The sequence below is a fragment of the Bos grunniens genome, chromosome 9 (genome assembly GCF_055505025.1).
Source record: "Bos grunniens cultivar Pamir isolate PY7600 chromosome 9, Bosgru_T2T1.0, whole genome shotgun sequence".
Taxonomy (NCBI): Eukaryota; Metazoa; Chordata; class Mammalia; order Artiodactyla; family Bovidae; genus Bos; species Bos grunniens.
Genome location: NC_141173.1, coordinates 23,357,099 through 23,380,287, shown reverse-complemented (window position 1 = coordinate 23,380,287; position 23,189 = coordinate 23,357,099). Strand labels below are relative to the sequence as shown.

The window sequence follows — 23,189 nt, the reverse complement described above, 5'->3', positions numbered from 1 at the left end:
GAAAGGAGGGGAAAGAGTGCTGAGCACTGCAGTTAACTTTTCTTTAATGCTTCCTCTTCTCTGAAATTACAGTAATACTGAACTTGCTGGTTAAAGACGTTAGAATAAAGATCTCGCCTCATTTCTATGTAAAAACCAACTTAAAAAACAAACAAACAAGCAAATAGCAGAGGAAATAGCAGACTTGTCTTGGAAATTAGGGAGTACTCCAAGCTTTGATTTGACAAATACAAGGGGCTGAATGTAGTAAACACTGGACCAGAGTGTTTGGTGTGTGCAGGGGAGTCAGGGTGATGCCACCAGATGAACTTTGTTTCTCCAGATCCCAGGCAGAGAGTGCAAAGTGTAGAGTTCTCCAGAGTTGCAGCCCACAGAGCCTGAGGCATAAGGGTTGAGTGTTTTGTGGACTATGGAAGGTTCCCTGAAACCAGACTCCAATGATTAGAAATGTAGGAGGGGTTACATGCCTAGCTCAAGTCAGGACCCTGTCCAGGGTACCACAGATCATTGTGTCTCCTTAGACTCTTTAGTTGGCCGTACCAGCTTCTCAGACTTTTTTAAGGTTTTTGATGGTTTTGGCAGATTTGAAGAGTTCTGGTCAGATATTTTGTAGAATGTCCCTCCGTTGAGATTTGTCTGATACATTTCACATGATTAGACTGGGTTTAGGGGTTTTACAGAGGAAGTGCCATTCTGATTATAATGTATCAAGGACACACACTATCATCATGGCTTGTTCCTATTGATATTAACCTTGATAACTTGGCTGAGGTAACATCTGTCAAATTTTTCCACTGAAATTATTCTCCTTCCCCTTTCCAAAATGTCTTCTTCAGAAGGACATCACTATGCACAGCCCACACTTAAGGAGTGGGGAGTTACACTGTCCCTCTTGGAGGGAGGAGCATTTATGTAGATTATATGGAATTCCTCTGTGCGGGAAATTTGTTCTCCTCCATTCATTATTCATTCACTCAATCAGTCCATCACTTATTTGCATCAATAGGACTCATGACTGTTTTATACTTTGGGTTATAATTCAGTACTACTTTACTTATTTTGTTGCTCAGATTTTCCACCATTGGGAGTTCTTCCACTTGGCTCCTGTGTCTTTTTGACATTCCTCTATTATTGTGTGTGTGAGGGGGTGGTGGGTAGGGGAATGGATGAGCAGTTCTTTGCTTTCTGGCACTGCAAAATACTGCAAACTCATTTTGTTTATTTCTTGTCTCAGTCCTGTAATCCGTCATTTCTCAAAAATGGTGAGAGAAAACAAGATTTAGCACTAGGTTGTTGTTATTGAGGTGTTATTGCTTCTGCTACTGCTGCTGCTAAGTCACTTCAGTTGTGTCCGACTCTGTGTGATCCTATAGATGGCAGCCCACCAAGCTCCACCGTCCCTGGGATTCTCCAGGCAAGAACACTGGAGTGGGTTGCCATTTCCTTCTCCGATGCATGAAAGTGAAAAGTGAAAGGGAAGTCACTCAGTTGTGTCCGACTCTTCGCAACCCCATGGACTGAAGCCCACCAGGCTCCTCCGTCCATGGGATTTTCCAGGCAAGAGTACTGGAGTGGGGTGCCATTGCCTTCTCCAAGAAGGTTATTGCTTCTAGGCCCTCTCAACTGAGAGAAATGCATGGGTGCATACTAACCCATTCATACCTGTATCTAAAACTATATATATATAACTATATATTCATGCATATCTATATTAATCTAGACATGAGTTTGTACTGATGACTTTAATTTTAATCTCTTATGTCTTGAATCATTCTAGACTTCTCCCCTTGTTTATCTATAATCTCTTATTCCAACAGTGAAATACCTGAGTCCCACCATCTGCTTTTACTTAATTTATTTACTTGATTGTTCAATTTTGGTTGACATTCTAGTGGTTTCAGAATTGTTCACCAGAACTCTCATGGGAAGCGGTTTTATCAGCTTTTGCCTTTAGTCTTACAGAAACCATTCATTTTCAAAGTTACTTAGCCAGCATATTTTCCCCTACTCCCTTCAATGAGGTTTTTCATAAATTTGTAATGCAGTTAGATTCTTTTGCACAGTCTAAGTTTCATCCAGGGATCCCACAACCTTCTAAAAGATTTTTTAAATTGTGTATTCTAAGGTCCACTCTTTGCACTGTAAAATTCTATGAGTTTTGACAAATGCATGAGGCCACATATCCACCATTACAATATTATACAGATTACTTCTACCACATTAAAAATCCCCTGTGCTTCATCTATTCAACATTTCCTCAAGCCCTTGAATTCTTGACAACTGCTAATCTGTTTATAATTTCTATGATTATTGTCATATAAATGCAATCATTTAGTATAGAGCCTCTTCAGAATGGTTTCTTTGACTTAGCAATATGCACTTAAGACATTCTATGTCTTTGAATGGCTTGATAGCTCATTTTTTGTATCACTGAATAATATTCCACTGAATAATTGTACCACAATTTGTCCATTTACCTATGGAAGTATATCTTGGTTGCATCTAGTTTTTGGCAATTTGAATAAAGCTGCTATCATTCACATACAGGTTTACATGTAGACATAAGTTCTCACATCAGTTGGGAATATGATTACCTAGGATACCTAGAAGTGTGATTGCCATACTGTATGGTAAGATGATATTTAGCCTTGTAAGAAACCGCTAAACTCTCCTCCAAAGTGCCTGTAACATTTTTGAATTCCCACCAGCAATGAATGAATGTTCCTTGCTCCAATCCTCACCAGCTATTAGTATTGTTGGTTTATTTATTTTAAAAAAATTTTTAGCCATTCTCAGAGCTCTGTAGTGTATTTCATTTGTTTTCATTTTCATTTCCCTAATGACATGTGATGTTGAGCATCTTTTCCAGTGCTTATTTGCAGTCTGTATATCTTCTTTGGTGAAATGTCCGAATCTTCGGCTCATTTTTCGATTGGGCAGTGCATATATATATATATATATATCTTGAAGATTCCTTTATGGACCTCAGCTTGTTCTTTCTCTGCATTCTTTGAGTGAGGAGATTACAAACAGGCCTGGTAGTTTCATTCCAACACCAGTGGAGGCTTCCCTTGGCTCCCCTCGCCATTCAGCTGTGACTCGGAGGAATCTCCTTGGCTGTGAGAGGGCTTGTGACCTGCACATCTGCTCATCATTTACCTACTGTGGATCTGCTGGGCTGGTGAAGAACTGGTTCCTGCTGCTTCTGCCTTACTCTGTGATATGTGGAGAGAAATTGCTCCTGTTAATTTGACTCCATCCCTGGCTTTGCTCCTGTCAAATCGGATGCATGGAAAACCTCCAGAATGTACCATTCCCATGGCTCTTGCCATCTTGTTTGCTCCTCCTTCCTGCGGTCAATACATCCCAGGTGCCACCTATGTACCTGCTAATTTTTACTCCCAGCTGCAATGAGTCACTTGAAGTTTTAGTCCATAAAACAAATGAAAAAAGAGAAAGTTACTGATGCATGGGATAGAGGATGTTGTATTGATTGCTTTAGAACAAAGAAAACCTGCTTACAGGTATCCCAGTAAGAGTGTGATTGGCAGCTTCTGCAAATACCCTGCATCTCCAAAGTCAGAAACACAATGAAAGAGAGAGAAAAAACCTCATGTAACCATAACAGTGCCCATTATTAGTCTCTTTAAATAACCCAGCACTTTACTAAGATTTTGTGTATAATGATATCTTATTATTATTTTAAAGGTCTTTTTTGAGGTGGACCATCTTTAAAGTCCTTATTGAATTTGTTGTAATATTGTTTTTGTTTTTTATGTTCTGGTTTTTTGGCCATGAGGCACGTGGGATCCTAGCTCCCCGACCAGGGATTGAACCCACTCCCCCTGCACTGGAATGTGAAGTCTTAACCAGTGGACCACCAGTAGTCCTGATATATTAAAGCAACTCTCTGGGATAGGAGTAACTGTCCTCAATTTACAGATTAGGGAATATAAGACTTAGGGAAATTAAAGACACTAATAAGTAGCAGAGCTGAAATTCATACTCAGGAAAGTCTGACTCCAGTACTACTTATCCTTCCAACCAGCATTTTCTTGCTTCTTATTGGACTTTCCTCTTCTAGATCAGGTCCATGCTTGTGCTTTACTCGGTGAGATTTCTTGGAATCTGGAAAATGGTGTTTGATATATTTCAGGCTCTGTGATAATTCTGTATGTTAATGATTAAAATATATGAATCAACTGAACTGCAAGCTGCTTACTAGCTGCCATCTTTCTCTCTCTACAGCTGACATTAGAAAAATAAAGCTATAAAAATAGGTTTCAATTTTTAAATTAAAATCCACATTTCTGTACTATAGAATACCTCACTGCTATGCTTTATTTCAATAGATGAAGGCATTTTGAGTATTTTCAATTGATATGGCAGCTTTTACTTGAAAATTCTACTATCTCTAGGTCATTCATAGATCATAAAACCATTTTGATAAGCAGGAGAATTAATAAATGATGCTTATGCAGTTTGAAATTTAAAATGTTGAATTCTCTGATATGTTAAAGTCTTTCTCTGTTTGTTAAGATGGAATAAAATCAAACTGTGATTTTTTCCAAGACAAGAATGAGGCTTAAATGTCTTGAGTCCTTTTAAGTGTCTCCTCTTCCATGTTATCTCCTAAGTCCATTACAGTAATTTTTTTTTTTAAGTCTATGTGCTTAAATATATCACTTGGACCTCTGGAAGTACAGTATTGACTTCAGCCAGTATAACTTTGTATGTTACTCCTGTGGTTATCATCCATGTGCAGGACTTATCTTCTTGTACTGGGATCTTTGCAATTATCAAAACATACTGATATCTGTATATCATTTGACTTTTGTATATCAAAGCATATACAAGTGCAGTATTGTACTGCTCATTGTATTTATCTAGGGAGTTTTTTTTTTCACTTTCTGAAGGGAAAACACAGGTCTAGTCTCACATCCCATGGAAAGTGTTTGTTCTTTGAAGTCAACTGGAATCACATCTGCTCCATTGATTAATCCTAACAAGTTACCCAACCTAACTAATCTTTAGTTTCTTATTCTCTGAGGGGAGTCTCAAAGGTTGCAATGAAATTAAATGACTTGAAGTATGCAAGTAAATGTTCTCATTTCCCTGTCCACAACTGGACCCCTGTCGAACTTTATGATTTCGTTTTCCAAACTACTGTCCATGCGGTATCTACCACTTTTCAAACAAGTTTTGTTTTTCCCTGGTTCTGTGCATTTTATTCTGTGTTCTCTCTGACTGGCATGTACTTTCAGAAGACATGGAGGGCCATCTTCTGAGAGCTCAGCCCATTCACAGCCTAAGTTAAGATCTTGGGCAGGACGGGCTGTAAAATAATATAACCCCACCTGAGTGGTATATTGTGGTAACTTGTAGGTATGCATGCCCACTAAAGCACAGACTTTTCTTAATCATACTGAATTTCTCCAGTATGCAAAACTGGGACTCCACATGCGTTTCTTTATAGCACTGTAGTTATTACCAGGTTATGAATGTATCCTAGCCCTGGGTTCCAGTCCTCTTGACTGGGATCTTGATGCTTCCTAATTCTTGAGAGGTTCTTCTCTAAAGGGCTCTCACAACCTCTGGTTGAAGTCTAAATCTGCAAAAATTAACCTGTGTACAGTATCACTCCTAACTTATCTTGGTACTTTCACTTGAAAGAATCATACTACAGTTGACGCACAGGAGTGAAAACAAGGCTGATTTCCGCCATGCCTCTCTGGACTTTAAGATCTTGACTTCTGGCATCATCTTTTGGGAACAAACTTTACAACCAAGCCAATTTCTCCACTTATCCTGGTCCTTTCTAATTAGTCTCTTAGTCTGGGCACTGAGAATTGAGAATCCTATCTTGCTTGCTTCATTGCTTTGTTCAGAAGCAATAAACAATTAATCAATGAAGGCTAGCTCAAATGCTTCCTTTTCTGTAATGACCCCTACCCCACCACACATTGATATATGATCTGTGAGAAACTCCATTCAGCTTTGTTTGTTGAGCACATAGTATGTGCAAGGCAGTGAAAATCAAAACAAGAAACACAAATCTTTGTCCTCAAGGAGTTTTTGTTTACCTGACTTATTGCATTTTTAGATTGTTTTTGTTAGTTATTTGTAAATGCTATTAATCCAAAAACAGGAGACTTTTAAATTATCTTGTCTAACCCTCTGTGTAGTGGGATGAATGATAGATCTCCAAAAGATGCGTCCACGTCCTAGCCCGTAGAAGCTGACAGTAACCTTATTAAGGATCTCGCGATGAGATCATTCTGGACTACCTGGGTCAGTGAAAAGTGTCCTTATAAGAGATGGAAAAGAAGATGCAGACAAAGAGCAGAAGCCTGTGTGAAGATGAGATGAGATGCAATGCAACCACAGAGATGAGAGCAATGCAACCACAAGCCAAGGAACACCTGGAGCCACTAGCACTTCCTGGAAGAGGCAGGGAAGGGCTCTCTCCTGGACCTTCAGAAGAGTCAGCCCTTCTGACACAATGATTTCAGACTTCTGGCCTCCAGAACTGCTTTGGAATAAGTGTCTGTGGTTTTAGGCTCCTCAAATTGGTGATAATTTGTTATGGCGGCCACAGACACTGAAATATCACCATACTCTGCAATTGACCAGGGCTAGTTAAGAGCTTTAGAACTCATCCATACTAATAAGATTATAGTCTCACTTCTGGTGCTATATGTAATTTAATATAAAAACCAGTTCTAAACTGAAAAGTGCAAATATGCATTCTGAAATTAGTAGTTTCCTTTCAGCTTTTCTGACTGAACAATTCAGATGAGTTCATAAAGTATGGTAGGTTCTTTTGGTTTTTCAACTGTAGGACAGAAATTAAATGCCATCCCATAGGGCTATTATAGGAATAAAATGATACAGTGTGTGAAAATGCCTCACATGGTGCCTATCCCTTTTTAAAATTTTTTATTTTATATTGGAGTATAATTGATTAAAATGCTGTTAGTTTCAGGTGTACAGCAAAGTGATTCAGTTATACATATACATGTATTTGGGCTTCCCTGATGGCTCAGATGATAAATAATCTGCCTGCTGATTTAAAGATGGCAAGGGAGTAGGTGGATGTAGAGTATATCTCTCTCCATGGATACATCAGGAATATACCTTCAGACACAGAAGTGCTTGCAGAACACCAGCTGAGAGCAGACAGGAGTACCTGGCCAGTGGAAAAGAACATACAGAACCATGCAAAACTCGGTAGGACGAGGGAACTAGGGGGAAAAACAGGAGTGTTAGTAAGACTGGACCTACCCTTGACCAGTGGGGGAACTGAAGCAGGGGTCCGATCCCCACATCAGGGCAATTGTCTGAGTCAGAGGAGAAACATTTAAGGCTGAGAGTGAAACAGCTGATCTGTGGCAGCCTAAACGGAATGAGAATCAGACAGTCCTTGTTGCAGCTATACATACTCTGGACAGGGACACAGGTCCCCTGGAAGGTACAGAAGCTGGGAACTGGAGTTTAGGGATTCTGGAGTAATCCCAGGGTGAGGGCTGCTGTGGACTGCAGAGAGACGGATCAAGGGGATGTGAGGGAGGAGATTATGGTGGGAAATGCCTGTGGAGGAAACCCAGGCAGCCACGAAGCAAGGTGATACTGCTGAGTCATGCTTGGGGGCTGGAGCCATCACCACAGCCTCTCTCTCTCCACACCTGAACAATAGAGAGGATGACCCATCAAATGCCTGATGCACTGAACTACAGAGTAGGACCCCACCCAGGGTGCCCTTTTAAGTGCCTGATGTGCCAATCTACAGAGTAGGATCCCAGCTAGGGGGGGCCCATCTATGTGCCTGACCTGCCAAACAACAGAGAAGGACTCCAGGTGAGGGAGCCCTCCAAGTGCCTGAAAAGGTGGAGCTACAGAGAAAGACTGGTCAAAGAGGCCTTCTGATCGCCAGCTACAAGAGGTGCAGAAAAAGATTCTGAGAGGGCCATAACTCCTGCGGTGGAGGCAGTCCATGTACCTGCACACTTGGGTCCCTGCAAGTCAAGCAGCTGCATCACCTTCATTCTCAACTGTCACTGGGGCAGAACTGCCACAGGCAAAAAAAAGTCTTGCGTCTATGCACACAGGGTCGCTTCAGTCGTGTGCAGCTCTTTGCAACCCTGTAGACTGTGGCCTGCCAGGCTTCTCTGTCAGGGGGGTTCTCCAGGCAAGAATATTGAAGCATATTGGCCATTACTGGTTGCCATACCCTTCTAGAGCACTGTATTTCCTGCTGCCCTAGTCGCCAACACCCCCTGAGTACCTGGTGCTGCCGGAACCCCTGAGACCCAAGCAGTTGCACCACCTTCACACCTGGCCCTCATAGGGGCAAACCAAAATCCTCCAGGGCAACTTCAGAAGCTAAACCCCAGTGAATGACCCACATTTAAAGGTGGAAATAAAACCATAATTGAAACCCAGGGGCAGTGTGGCTAAGGAAGAAGACCCAAAACCTTCCCACCAGCTGTACAAGCTGCAGATTAAATCCAAATGATCAAGTAGGTAGATTCTGTGTCTATGGAATATATAAAAGGACATTGAGAGCTCCCACAAAAGAAAACACACTATTTCTGATAGCTATGGACATTGGAAGCAAGAACACACAGGAGTAGGACCAGATTAGAATCTGAGCTGCCTGCCTACCAGGTCTAGAGATCAGCACAGTGTTGGAGGGCATCCTAGAGAAATGAGGTGGACTGTGACTCCCAGTGAGGGAAAGGACTCTGACAGCAGTGACTCAAGAAAAATATTTATTATTATTCGTATGTTTTGACTTGTTCTATGGATTCTTTTGAATTTTTTTCTTTTTTTCCCTCCCCACACCACCGCCCCCCACCACCTCTGTTGTAGTTGTCAATTTTATTGGCACTATGAAATCTAATTAAGCTTTTGAGTTTTGTTTTTTTTTTTTCTCAGTCACATTTTTTTAAATTGTTTTTATAAACCTCTGCCTCAACATTAGGCTTTTGCAGTTCTGTGGTTTTCCTTTTTTTTTTTTTTTCTATCTTTTTTTAACTTTAATTTTTTAAACCTATTATTATTTTCCTACATTTATTCCTTTGTTTGCTTTTCCTACTGTTATTTTCCCCTTGCAGTTAATATTTAATGTATATAAATCTTCTTTATCTACATCTAACTTTGCACATCTGTTCTTTCCTTCTTTTCTTTCTTTCCTTTCATCTCAACATATGTTTGTTTTTTTTTTTTTTCTTTTTCATTGCTTTATTCCCCAGTTGGCACCTTGCTTTAATTTTGTTTTCCAATTTGTGCTTTAGTTAGTTTTGTTCTTGACTGGTAAATATAATTTTTAATTTCCTTTGTTTGCCAGGTCAATCTACTCTATTTTAGTTGGACTGTTTTGACTTTGCTTATGGGTGTATATGTATACATGTATATTCTATTATTTTAATTATTATTTGCCTGATTTTATAACTGCCATTTGCCTGGGGTTCATCTTTGGTTTCTCACATTCGCGTATTTGTTTTTATCTCACTTAATGCCATAACAAACCACTTGTGGAATCTTTGTTCCTGACCAGAGATCAAGCCCTGAGCTTTTGGAGTGAAAGCATTGACTCCAAGACCCTAGACTACCAGAGAACTAACCCTAGGGAGTATCAGATACTGATAACTTCCACAAAGGAAACCACTTGAATATAAGACCCAGCATCACCCAACCACCAGTAGCACCCTATGCAGGAAGGCTCATCTAAACAACAAACAAAACAAAAATACAAACCCAATCATCAGCAGACAGGATTACCACTTCACTCAGCCTTGCCTATCAGAGGAAAAACAGACAAACAAAAAACCCAGCACAAATCTCACCCTGTACGAAGCTTACACAAACCACTGGACCAATCTTAGGAGGGCAGAAACCAAAAGGAAGAAAGAATTCAACCTTGAAACTTGGGAAAAGGAGACCTCAAACACAATAAGGTAAAAAAAAAAAAAAAGAAGAAAAGGCAGAGAAATACTACACAAATGAAGGAACAAATGAGAAACACAGATGCCCAAATAAATGAAGAGGAAATAGGCAAACTACCTGAAAAAGAATTCAGAATAATGATAGTAAAGATGATCAAAAACCTTGAAAACAAAATGGAGAAAATGCAAGAATCAATTAACAAAGACCTAGAAGAATTAAAATAAAAACAGGGAGAGACAAAGAATACAATTGCTGAAATTAAAAATACTCTGTAAGGAATCAATAACAATATCTGAAACAGAAAAATGAACCAGTGTGCTGGAAGATAAAGTGGTGGAAATAACTTATGAAGAGCAGAATAAAGTAAAAAGAATGAAAAGAACTGAGGATAGTCTCAGAGACCTCTGGGATAATATCAAATGCACCAACATTCAAATTATAGGGGTCCCAGAAGAAGAAGTGGAGAAGGAAATGGCAACCCTCTCCAGTATTCTTCCTGGAGAATTCCAGGGACACAGGACCCTGGTGGGCTGCCGTCTATGGGGTCGCACAGAGTTGGACATGACTGGAGTGACTTAGCAGCATCAACAGCAGCAGAAGAGAAAAAGTAAGGGTATAAGAAAAATTTTGAAGAGATTATAGTTGAAAATTTCCCCAACATGGAAAAGGAAATAGTCAAATCCAAGAGGCTCAAAGAGTCCCATACAGGATAAACCCAAGGAGAAACATGCCAAGACACATACTAATCAAACTAACAAAGACTAAACACAAAGAAAGAATACTAAAAGCAGCAAGGGAAAAGCAACAAGTAGCATACAAGGGAAACCCCATATGTTTAACAGCTGATCTTTCAGCAGAAACTCTACAGGCCAGAAGGGAATGGCAGGATATATTTAAAATACTGAAAGAGAAAAATCTACAACCAAGATTACTGTGCCCAGCAAGGATCTCATTCAGAATTGATGGAGAAATAAAAAGCTTTTCAGACAAGCAAAAGTTAAGAGAATTCAGTACCACCAAGCCAGCTTTACAACAAATGTTAAAGGGACTTATATAGTCAAGAAATACAAGAGAAGAAAAAAGATCTACAAAATCAACCCCAAACAATTAAGAAATGGCAATAGGAACATATATAGCAACAATTACTTTAAATGTAAATGGATTAAATGCTCCAACCAAAAGACACAGACTGGCTGAATGGATACAAAAGGAAGACCCACATGTATGCTGTCTACAAGAAACGCACTTCAGACCTAAAGACACATATAGATTGAGAGGATGGAAAAATATATTTCATGAAAATGGGAAGCAAATGAAAGCTGGAGTAGCAATCCTCATATCAGACAAAATAAACCTTAAAGAAGATTACAAGAGATAAGGAGGGACACTACATAATGATCAATCCAAAGGAAGACATAACAATTGTAAATATCTATGCACCCAACATAGGAGCACCTCAATGCATACGACAAACACTAACAGACATAAAAGGAGAAATTGACAGTAACACAATAATAGTAGGAGACTTTAACACCCCACTCACACCAATGGACAGATCATCAAAACAAAAAATTAATAAGGAAACACATCTTAAATGATGCACTAGATGAGATGGATTTCATTGATGTCTTCAGGACAGTCCATCCAAATGCAGAATATCTTCTTCTTAAGTGCACAAGAAACATTCTCCAGGATACCACATCTTGGGTCACAAGTCAAATCTCAGTAAATTTAAGAATATTGAAATAGTATCAAGCATCTTCTCTGACCACAATGCTATGAGACTAGATAACCATTACAAGGAAAAAGCTGTAAGAAACACAAACACATAGAGATTAAACAATACATTTCTAAATAACCCACTGGTTACTAGAGAAATCAAAAGGGAAATCAAAAAGTTTCTAGAAAAAAATGACAATGAAAACACGACAACTCAAAACCTATGGGATGCAGCAAAAGCGGTTCTAAGAGGGAAGTTTTTAGCAATATAATCCTGCCTCAGGAAATGAGGAAAACAATGAATAGACAACATAACTTTACACCTAAAACAACTGGAAAAAGAAGAACAAAAAAAAAAAACCCAACATTAGTAGAAGGAAAGATATAATAAAGATACAAGCAGAAATAAATTAAAAAGAAATGAAAGAAAGAAAAGCAAAGATTAATAAAACTAAAAGCTGGTTCTTTGAGATGATAAATTGACAAACCTTTGGCCAGACTCATCAATAAAAAAAGAAGAATCAAATCAACAAAATTAGAAATGAAGAAAAGGTTACAACAGACAATGCAGAAATATAAAGGATTATAAGAGACTATTATGAACAACTATATGGCAATAAAATAGATAACCTGGAAGAAATGGACAGATTCTTAAAAAAGTTTGATCTTCCAAGACTGAACCGGGGAGAAACAGAAATTATGAATAACCCAGTTACAAGCACTGAAATTGAAGCTGTGATCAAAAATCTCCCCAAAAACAAAAGCCCAGGACCAGATGGCTTCACAGGAGAATTCTATCAAACATTTAGAAAAGAGCTAATGCCTATCCTTCTAAAACTCTTTCAAAAAATTGCAGAGGAAGGAACACTTTCAAACTCATTCTACAGGGCCACCATCACCCTGATACCAAAACCAGACAAAGACAACACACAAAAAGAAAACTATAGGCCAATATCACTGATAAACATAGATGAAAAATCCTCAACAAAATTTTAGCAAACAGAGTTCAGCAACAAATCAAAAAGCTCATACACTATGATCAAGTTGGGTTTATTCTAGGGATGCAGGGATTCTTCAATATATGCAAGTCAATCAATGTGATATACCATATTAACGAAAGATAAAAACCATAGGATCATCTCAATAGATGTAGAAAAAGCTTTTGCCAAAATTCAACACCCATTTATAATTAAAACTCTTCAGAAAAGGGGCATGGAAGGAACCTACCTCAACATAGTAAAGACCACATATGATAAGCCTACAGCAAACATTATTCTCAATGGTGAAAAACTGAAAACATTCCCCCTAAGATCAGGAACAATACAAGTGTGTCCACTTTCCCCACTATTATTCAACATAGTTCTGGAAGTCCTAGCTATGGCAATCAAAGAGGAAAAAGAAAAAAGGAATCCAGACCAGAAAAGAAGAAGTAAACCTCTGTTTGCAGATAACATAATACTGTATATAGAAAACCTTAAAGATAGTATCAGAAAATTACTAGAGCTAACCAGTGAATTTACCAGAGGTGCAAGATACAAAATCAATACACAGAAATCACTTGCATTTCTATATACTAACAATGAAAATCCAGAAAGAGAAATTAAGGAATCAATCCCATTAACCATTACAACAAAAAGAATTAAATATCTAGGAATAAACTTACCTAAGGAGACAAAAGAACTGTACACAGAAAATTATAAGACACTAATGAAAAAAATCAAAGACGCCATAAACAGATGGAGAGATATTCCATGTTCCTGGGTAGGAAGAATCAATATTGTGAAAATGACCATATTACCAAATGCAATTTATAGATTCAATGGTAACCCTACCAAATTATCAATGGCATTTTTCACAGAATTAGAACAAAAATTTTCACAATTCATATGGAAACACAAAATACCCTTAATGGCCAAAGCAGTCTTGAGAAGGAAGAATGGAGCTGGAGGAATCAACCGTCCTGACTTCAGATTATACTACAAAGCTATTGTCATCAAGACAGTATGGTACTGGCACAAAAAAAGAAATATAGACCAATAGAACAAGATAGAAAGCCCAGAAATAAACCATGCACCTATGGGTACCTTATTTTTGACAAAGGAGGCAAGAATATACAATGGGGCAAAGACAGCCTCTTCAGTAATGGTGCTGGGAAAACTGGACAGCTACATGTAAAAGAATGAACAAAATTAGAACACTTCCTAACACCATACACAAAGATAAACTCAAAATGGGTTAAAGACCTAAATGTATGACCAGAAACTATAAAACTCTTAAAGGAAAACATAGGCAGAAGACTCGATCACATAAGTCAAAGTAAAATATACAAGCAGCTTATACAACTCAATACCAGAAAAACAAACAACCCAATCAAAAAGTGGGAAAAAGACCTAAACAGACATTTCTCCAAAGACATATGATGGCTAACAAATACATAAAAAGATGCTCAACATCGCTCATTATTAGAGAAATGCACATACAATGAGATATCACCTCACACTGGTCAGAATGGCCATCATCAAAAAGTCTACAAACAATAAATGCTGAAGAGGGTGAGGATAAAAGGGAATGCTTTTGCACTGTTGGTGGGAATGTAAATTGACACAGCCACTATGGAAGACAGTATGGAGATTCCTTAAAAAACCAGGATTAAAACCACCATATGACCCAGCAATCCCACTCCTAGGCATATACCCTGAGGAAACCAAACTTGAAAAAGACACATGTATCCCATTGTTCATTGCAGCACTGTTTACAACAGCTAGAACATGGAAGCAACCTAGATGTACATCAACAGATGAATCAATAAGGAAGTTTTGGTACATATACACAATGGAATATTACTCAGCCACAAAAAGGAACACCTTTGAGTCCGTTCTAATGAGGTGGATGATCCTAGCACCTATTATACACAGTGAAGTGTGTCAGAAAGAGAAAGATAAACATCATATTCTAATGTATATATACAGAATCTAGAAAAATGGTACTGAAGAATTTATTCACAGGGCAGCAGTGGAGAAACAGACATAGAAGATAAACTTTTGGACATGGAGAGAGGGGAGGAGAGGGTGAGATGTATGGAAAGAGTAGCATTGAAACTTACACTACCATGTGTAAAATAAATGGCTGATAGGAATTTGCTGTTTGGCTCAGGAAACTCAAACAGGGGCTCTATGTCAACCTGGAGGGGTGGGATGGGAAGGGAGATGGGTTCAGGAGGAAGGAGAATTCATGGATACCTATGGCTGATTCATGTTGAGGTTTGACAGAAAACAACAGAATTCTGTAAAGCAATTATCCTTCAATTAAAAAAAAAGAATCTACCTGTGATGCGGGAGACCCATGTTCAATCCCTGGGTTGGGAAGATTCCCTGGAGAAGGAAATGGCTTCCCACTCCAGTGTTCTTGCCTAGAGAATTCCATGGTCAGAGGGGTCTGGTGGGCTACAGTCCATGGGGTCGCAAAGAGTGGACATGACCAAGTGACTTAACACTTTCACTTTCTTTCTTTATTTATTTATTTTAATTTGAGGCTAATTACTTTACACTATTGTAGTGGTTTTTGCCATACATTGACATGAATCAGCCATGGGTGTACACTTTCACTTTCATACATATATCTATACTTTTTCAAATTATTTTCCCATTTAGGTTATTAGACAGTATTGTGTAGAGTTCCCTGTGCTATGCAGTAGGTCTTTGTTGATTATCTGTCTTAAGTATAGCAGTGTGTACACGTCAATCTCAAACCCCAATCTATCCCCCATACCCTTCCCCCTAGTAACCAAAAGTTTATTCTCTAAGTCTGTGAGTCTGTTTCTTAAATAAATTCATTTGTATTATTTTGAGGGGCTTCCCAACTGGCTCACTGATAATGAATTCACCTGCCAGAGACACAAGTTCAGTCCTTCAGTTGGGAAGATCCCCTGGCGAAATAAATGGCAACTCACTCCAGTATTCTTGCCTGGGAAATCTCATTGACAGAGGAGACTGGCAGGCTACCATCATCCATAGCGTCACAAAAACGCTGGACACAGCTTAGTGGCTAAACAACATTATTTTCTTAAGATTCTGCATATAAACATTATCATATGATATTTATGTTTCCCTGTCCTACTTACTTCACTTAGTATGATAACCTCCAGGTGCACACATGTTGCCTCAGATGGCATTATTTCATTCTTTTTAATGGCTGAGTAACATTTTATTGTATATATGCACCACATCTTCTTTATCCATTCAAAATTCAAAAGGATACATGCACCCCAATGTCACTGCTTTTTTTTTTTTTTTTTTAATTTTAGGGCTGATGATGGGTTGGTGGCAAGGGTATAATGAAGATTTGAGACATACTTTATTTCTTGGCTCTCTCTCTACTGACTAAGTGGTTCCAGGTCTGTGAAGTAGACAGGAGATGATTGTCCAGATAATTGAAATTAACATAGCTTGGCAGATCAGGGTTCAGATATCATTCTCCCACACAACTTGGTGAATTCTCACAGCACTTCATTTTTGTACCTTGTTTTTTCTATTCACCAGGCCAAGTCATTTGTGCCTTTCTCATTGGGATGTTCTAAAGGCACAAGGAAAACGCTGTTGAACATAACTCCCAAGAAACAAATTATAAAATAATTTTCCTTTATGGAATGAGAGAAAAGTAAGCAAGAACTTTCTCCTTGAGATTTTCTGGGATTGCAAGCAGCTGATTGAGTGGCTGTGAACCATGCATGAGCCTTAGTGTCTCTCCCAAATGAGAGTGAAAATTACATAATTTCTTTGGGAAATTTTTCACACTGTCAATTATATCTTACCTCCTGGAGAGACAGACTCCATTGACAATATGTAAAAGAAGCATCTTAAGTGCCACCGTGTTGTCTCCAGAGCTTTAGTCTCTCATAATACTTCCTCAAGACTATAAAAACATCCTCTAAAATTATTTTTCCTTTTTCTTTTAATTGAAAGAATTCTTTGACCTTTCTCAAACAGCTGCTCCCTAGAAAATTCCTTTCAGTTGAAAGCTATACTTCACCTTGGCCTCCCAAACGAGCTCATTTCTATGCAAACAGGTTTCCTCACATTCATTTGAAAATGGGGAGAATAATAGCTGGATTTGGGGAGAGTCATGAAACTATTTTCTGGGCTGAGTTCCAATTGAATTACATCAAACAGACCAGGACTGTGATCACTAACATATATTCACATGTCTGCCTCATCCCTTGGCATATGCTGTCCATTTTTTTATGTACTCTGGCAAATTCTTGGTGTTCATCTTCCTGTACTCTAAGTCAAGCATGAGTGTGGGTTCTCAGTAGACTTTAGCAGCTGGTGAGATGGCGTGGTACTTGTACATAGCCTGCTTTTGTTCTGATTGGTGCCCATGTCACATATTTGGAATATCACTCATGTAACAACCATACTTTAATGCTGATACATAGAATAAGTGGTTATAGAAGTACATAAAGTGTTTAGAAACTATTGCAGTGTTTGGAAAGCATTTTATTTCCTATAATGTGGGGAGTCACATCTCAGGCATTGAAGGACTGGGAAAACTGATGGGCAGTATGATATCATATAACCAATTCAGTTTGTTTCTCCATCTGGTTTATTTTTTTTAAATATCTATTTATTTGGCTGTGCCAGTCTTAGTTATGGCACAGAGAATCTTCCGTCTTCATTGAGGCACACAGAATCTTTAGTTGTGGCACATGGAATCTAGTTCCCTGACCAGGGACCTGGGCCCCCTGCATTGGGAGCATGGTGTCCTAGCCACCGGACCACCAGGGAAGTTCTTCCTTCTGGTTTAAAGGATAGCTGCTGGGAGGGCCAGTCTGTCATGAGCCCCGAGTGTCCCTGCACATTCTTGCTGGGTACACCAAGAATGCAAGGCCCTTTCTACTCTTTACTAGACCATTTATCAGACTTGTGGTTGCTACAAGCAGTCTTGAACTATCCGGTACTGTCTTCCCTAGAAGCAAGGCTAGATTTGCTTCTGCTTACTACAAAGTCAGTGAGTCCCCAAGCTCAGCGCTTCTGTCCTCTAAATGCAGCCCATTTTGTTTGCAGGCATCCATCGTGAGATACCAAATTAGAGATACCAAAGGAACATTTCATGCAAACACAGGCACAAAAAAGGACAGAAATGGTATGGACCTAACAGAAGCAGAAGATATTAAGAGGTGGGAAAAATACATAGACAAACTATACAAAAAAGATCTTCACGACCCAGATAACCACAAGGGTGTGATCACCCACCTAGAGCCAGACATCTTGAAATGTGAAGTCAAGTGGGACTTAGGAAGCATCACTATGAACAAAGCTAGTGGAGGTGATGAAATTCAAATTGAGCTCTTTCAAATCCTAAAAGATGATGCTGTGAAAGTGCAGCACTAAATATACCAGCAAATTTGGAAAACTCAGCAGTGGCCACAGGACTGGAAAAGGTCAGTTTTCATTCCAATCCCAAAGAAAGGCAATGCCAAAGAATGCTCAAACTACCACACAATTGCACTCATCTCACATGCTAGCAAAGTAATGCTTAAAAATTCTCCAAGCCAGGCTTCAGCAGTACATGAATGGTGAACTCCCAGATGTTCAGGCTGAATTTAGAAAAGGCAGAGGAAGCAGAGATCAAATTGCCAACATCCATTGGATCACTGGATTATCTTGGGAAAAGTAAGAGAGTTCCAGAAAAACATCTACTTCTGCTTTATTGATTATGCTAAAGCATTTGACTGTGTGGATCACAAAAAACTGTGGAAAATTCTTCAAGAGATGGGAATACCAGACCACCTGATCTGCCTTCTGAGAAATCTGTATGCAGGTCAAGAAGCAACAGTTAGCACTGGACATGGAACAACAGACTGGTTCATAATCGAGAAAGGAGTACAGCAAGGCTGTATATTGTCACCCTGCTTATTTAACTTATATGCAGAGTACACCATGCAAAATGCCATACTGGATGGAGCACAAGCTGGACTCAAGATTTCTGGGAGAAATATCAATAACCTCAGATATGCAGATAACACCACCCTTATGGCAGAAAGAGAAGAAGACCTAAAGAGCCTCTTGATGAAAGTGAAAGAGGAGAGTGAAACATTGGTGTAAAACTCAACTTTCAGAAAACTAAGATCATGGCATCTGGTCTATCACTTCATGGCAAATAGATGGGGAAACAATAGAAACAGTGGCAGACTTTATTTTTTGGGCTCCAAAATCACTGCAGATGGTGACTGCAGCCATGAAATTAAAAGACACTTGCTCCTTGGAAGAAAAGTTATGACCAACCTAGACAGCTTATTAAAAAGCAGAGACATCACTTTGCCAACAAAGGTCTGTCTAGTCAAGGCTATGGTTTCTCCAGTAGTCATGTATGGATGTGAGTGTTGGGCTATAAAGAAAGCTGACCACAGAAGAATTGATGCTTTTGAACTGTGGTGTTGGAGAAGACTCTTGAGAGTCCCTTGGACTGCAAGGAGATCCAACCAGTCCATCCTAAAGGAAATCAGTCCTGAATATTCATTGGAAGGACTGATGCTGAAGCTGACACTCCAATACTTTGGCCACCTGATGTGAAGAACTGACTCCTTTGAAAAGACTCTAATGCTGGGAAGGATTGAAGGCAGGAGCAGAGGGGGACGACGGAGGATGAGATGGTTGGATGGCATCACCGACTCAATGGACATGAGTTTGAGTAAACTCTGGGAATTGGTGATGGACAGGGAGGCCTGGCGTGCTGCAGTCCATGGGGTCACAAAGAGTTGGACTAGAGTGAGTGACTGAACTGAACTGACCTGAACTGAAAGTCTCAAGACCCTACATAGTTCCTGACACTTTGGAAATATTTCTCTTTATACTCATAAATAGGTCCTAGAAGGGTTATATTATTTCAGATAATTAATGACCATGACGAATTTAGAATGTTGGTTTTTAGTTCTGAATCTACTGCTGATTTAGTTCTGAATCTACTACTGAATGATCTTGAGTATGTTTGTATTCCTCTGGGACTCTGTCTCGTTATCTGTAAAATGCAGGGGTGCAACTAGATGAGTGGTTTTTCAAGTGTGCTCTGGGGTACCCATGATCAGTCGTTTCAAGGGCCCTCTCATTAGCTGCTGGTGGAGGCTGCTGGATATAATTGGAGGCAAAGGTATTGTTGGTTGACTGGCCTGGTTGCCTGCCTTCATCAGGGATACTAGCTGTGCTGTGGTTACTGTTCCTGCTCAGCGCCCTCTCCCATTTCCCTCAGCTGTCACTTTCTCTGTAGTTATCTTTATATTTCCTAACTTTCTCATTTCCTACTTCTCAAGGGAAAAAAGTACAAACAATGAGAATGTTTTCACTTTCTATTTCTTGGCCCACAGGCTGCTTTCTGGTCATGATGAATGAACAAAGAGAAGACAGATTCTCCGCTCAAATTCCCTAACCCCCCTGCCATCCTATCACTTCTAGGGCTTGACTCTTGGAAAGTCACAGGGTCCTGCTTCAGGGACTCTTGAGACTCTTTCACTCCAGTGCTATGAAATATGTAGCTAAATAAGAGGCAATAAAGCTGGCTCTTGCTAGGGTGACCAGCTGTCTGATTTGCCTGGGACTGGAAGGTATTCTTAGGACATGAGACTTTCATTTTTTAAACCAGAATAGTCTTGGGCAAACCAAGACAGGTTGGTTGTCCTACTAATTTTCTAGATTCAGACTTTATGGTATAAGCTTATGTAATGAGGTCCTCAAAGATCAGGGTGTTTGAAGCTCAAAAGTCAAGAAGTTGACTTCCCCCCTCCCTGGATTTTGATCTAATAACTATATTGCCAGGAAATAGATGTTCTTGCATAAATGGGAGAAGAAGAAAGATAAGAAAACAGTAGGGAATGTTGGCTAACATAAAAAAAATATTATTCTCTTTCAGCTTTAATAAATTATAGCCTAAAACGGTTTTATTATGATCTCTTTCTAATGAATTCCTAAGTAGTGGGGGTGAAAATGTTCATGAAAATATACTTAGAATAAAGGTCTAATATAGAAAAGAACAAAAGGAGAAAGAGAAGGGCCTGGGAAGAATATGTAATCACAAAGTAAAAAGCAACTGTGAGGAAATAAAATGAAACATGAAAAATAATGGTTATTTTTGGTTATTGATTTTTATTTTAATATTTATACTTCTTTGTATCTCATAGTGTCTATAATAGCCACATGCTTCCATGGTGACTCAGTGGTAAAGAATCCGCCTGTCAATGCAAGAGACATGAGCTTTGATCCCTGGGTCAGGAAGATCCTCTGGAGAGGGAAATGGCAACCCACTCCTATATTCTTGCCAACAAAACCCCAAAGACAGAGGAGCCTGGTGGCCTACAGTCTTTGTGGTTGCAGAGTTAGACATAACTGAGAGACTGAGCATGCACACATAATTACCATATATTATTTTTATAATTGGAAAGTGAAAGTGGTAATCACTGTCTGTGACCTCATGGCCTGTAGCCCACCCTCCTCTGTCCATGGGATTCTCCAGGCAAGAATACTGGAGTGGGTAGCCATTCCCTTCTCTTCCGACCCAGGGATTGATCCCAGGTCTCCCACATTGCAGGCAGATTCTTTACTATCTGAGCCACCAGGAAAGTCCTTATAATTGGAAAAATGTTATTAAGGAAAGCTTTTTAAAAAAGAAGAGGGGAGAGTCAAAAGGTCAAAAGATGAAAGACCTCTCTAAGAAAGTGTTAGGATTCCATGTTAGAATCCTGATCATGGGAATCTGTTGGTGTTTTTTAAGCAAGTAAATAACAGTCTGTTTGATCAGAGAGTTTTAGATGGGGTTTTTGGAACGATCTAGCTGATTTGTGGAGAGGTATCACTGTGGCCTGGGGTTTTTGGATTTAAACAGAGACCTTTGCTTTTAAATCCAGGAGTGGAGGCCCTCTGACAGGAGCTTGCCCAGAGCTTGCCAAATATCTTGATGAAAGTGAACACTTCTTTCTCCTACTCAAGCCAAGTGCCCTTTTCTTCATCAAAATCATTTAAAGGTCAGATTCAGAGCTTGTAACATTTGTTAACCTCCACTGTGTCTGAATTTCTAGAAATCTGAGAGGTTTCTGAATTGAGTAGCCTCCCCTCTAAAGACTTTTTATGAGTTTGATTTCAGGATTGGTTAGATTAATTTGCAGAGGCATACTACTTATAGTGTAAGGAAAATTATGTAACCATGGCATGGTTCCCTCTTCCTGAGATTTTTTTTTTTTTTTGCTAGGTACATGTGTTTTGTTTGGGGATTTTCTGTGATTCTATCATCATTTATCAAAGAGAGAATTTCAATGAAAGGAATAGAGGAGCTCCATCAAGATGTGTTCATAGGCACATTAATTAACATGACTGTTAATGGGAAGGGAGCCATCGTCAGACTAAAGTGCTTCTTAATTCTCTTCTGTTCCATTTAGGCACAAGATTTAGGGGATTCAAGGTATGTGCTAAGGTAGCATACTCTTGGCAATGCTGTGAAACTGGGAATCACCAAGTTCTTCTGAGGGTGTCTCTAGCTTCTATCTCCGCTGTTTAAAGCACGCAACTGTATTGCATGGTTCTTTGCTATTCTGCCTTTTCAATAAGCACTGTGCAAAAGGAATTTCCCGTCTGCTACTTGCACATCGTGTTGTTGTCATCTTACTAAAACATAAAATGATTTAAGCTTCGCAGCTGTCATTGTTTTCCCTGGAGCAGCTGCCCAGCACTTCCAGGGACAATGCCAGGTGCACCAGGAGGCTATCTATGCAAATACTAGTTAAAAGTTGAGCAATAATCTGGTGCCTTTGATCATTACAGACAACCAGCCTAAACAACTTGGATGCAAATCGAATAAAGTTATTATCATTGGTCAGAGTAGTACAGCAAATTGCTTTAGCTCCTCCACCTGATTTATGTATTTTTTTGGACTTAGGCTAAGTGACTGACTTAATAACTATTAATAGATTCATAAGAGATGATGTATGATGAACCTGAATTCTGATTTAGAAATTTACAATGGGAACCATTGTTCATGCTAGTAAAGTTTGTCTTGGTAGGAAGACCTATGTGTGAAACCGAATTCTATAATTAGAAGGTTTGCTTATGATAACATCCTGAGCAAGGACAGTCAGTCATTTTAACCAATAGCGGTCTCAGCAGTGAGAATAAAACTGCCCAGCAATAGATCCAGGATTTGAACCTGGAAAACATGACCACAGGCCTACGTCAACATATAGAGCACATTGTCTGGAACATTATTTTTTGTCAGCTTGAGTCTTGCTTCCAGAATTCTCTTTTATACACCTTCATTGACTTGACTCTTTACTAAATCTGCCTCCTAGATTTGCACATATTTATAAAATCCTAAATCATGTCTTCAAATGGCAAGCAATCCCATTCACTGGGATTTTTCCATGCTTCAGTTCTTAGGCATTGAGGCCGTTTGTGAGTGCTGGGGGCCTTTTGCATCAGGTCTGGACACTAAGAACTGATGGCATGAGGGTCTCAGGGTACAGTCAATAAAGATTGTAGAAGTTC

The 23,189-nt window shown here is 39.2% G+C and overlaps 1 long non-coding RNA gene across 1 annotated transcript in view; it reads left to right on the top strand.

Moving 5' to 3' along the window:
- The window catches only part of LOC147365674 (uncharacterized), a 90,561-nt gene extending 85,982 nt beyond the window's left edge, over positions 1-4,579 (top strand). The window contains exon 2 of the long non-coding RNA XR_015132651.1: positions 3,016-4,579. This is a non-coding gene — a long non-coding RNA (uncharacterized LOC147365674). The remainder of the gene's footprint in view (positions 1-3,015) is intronic.
- Positions 4,580-23,189: the final 18,610 nt, after the last annotated feature.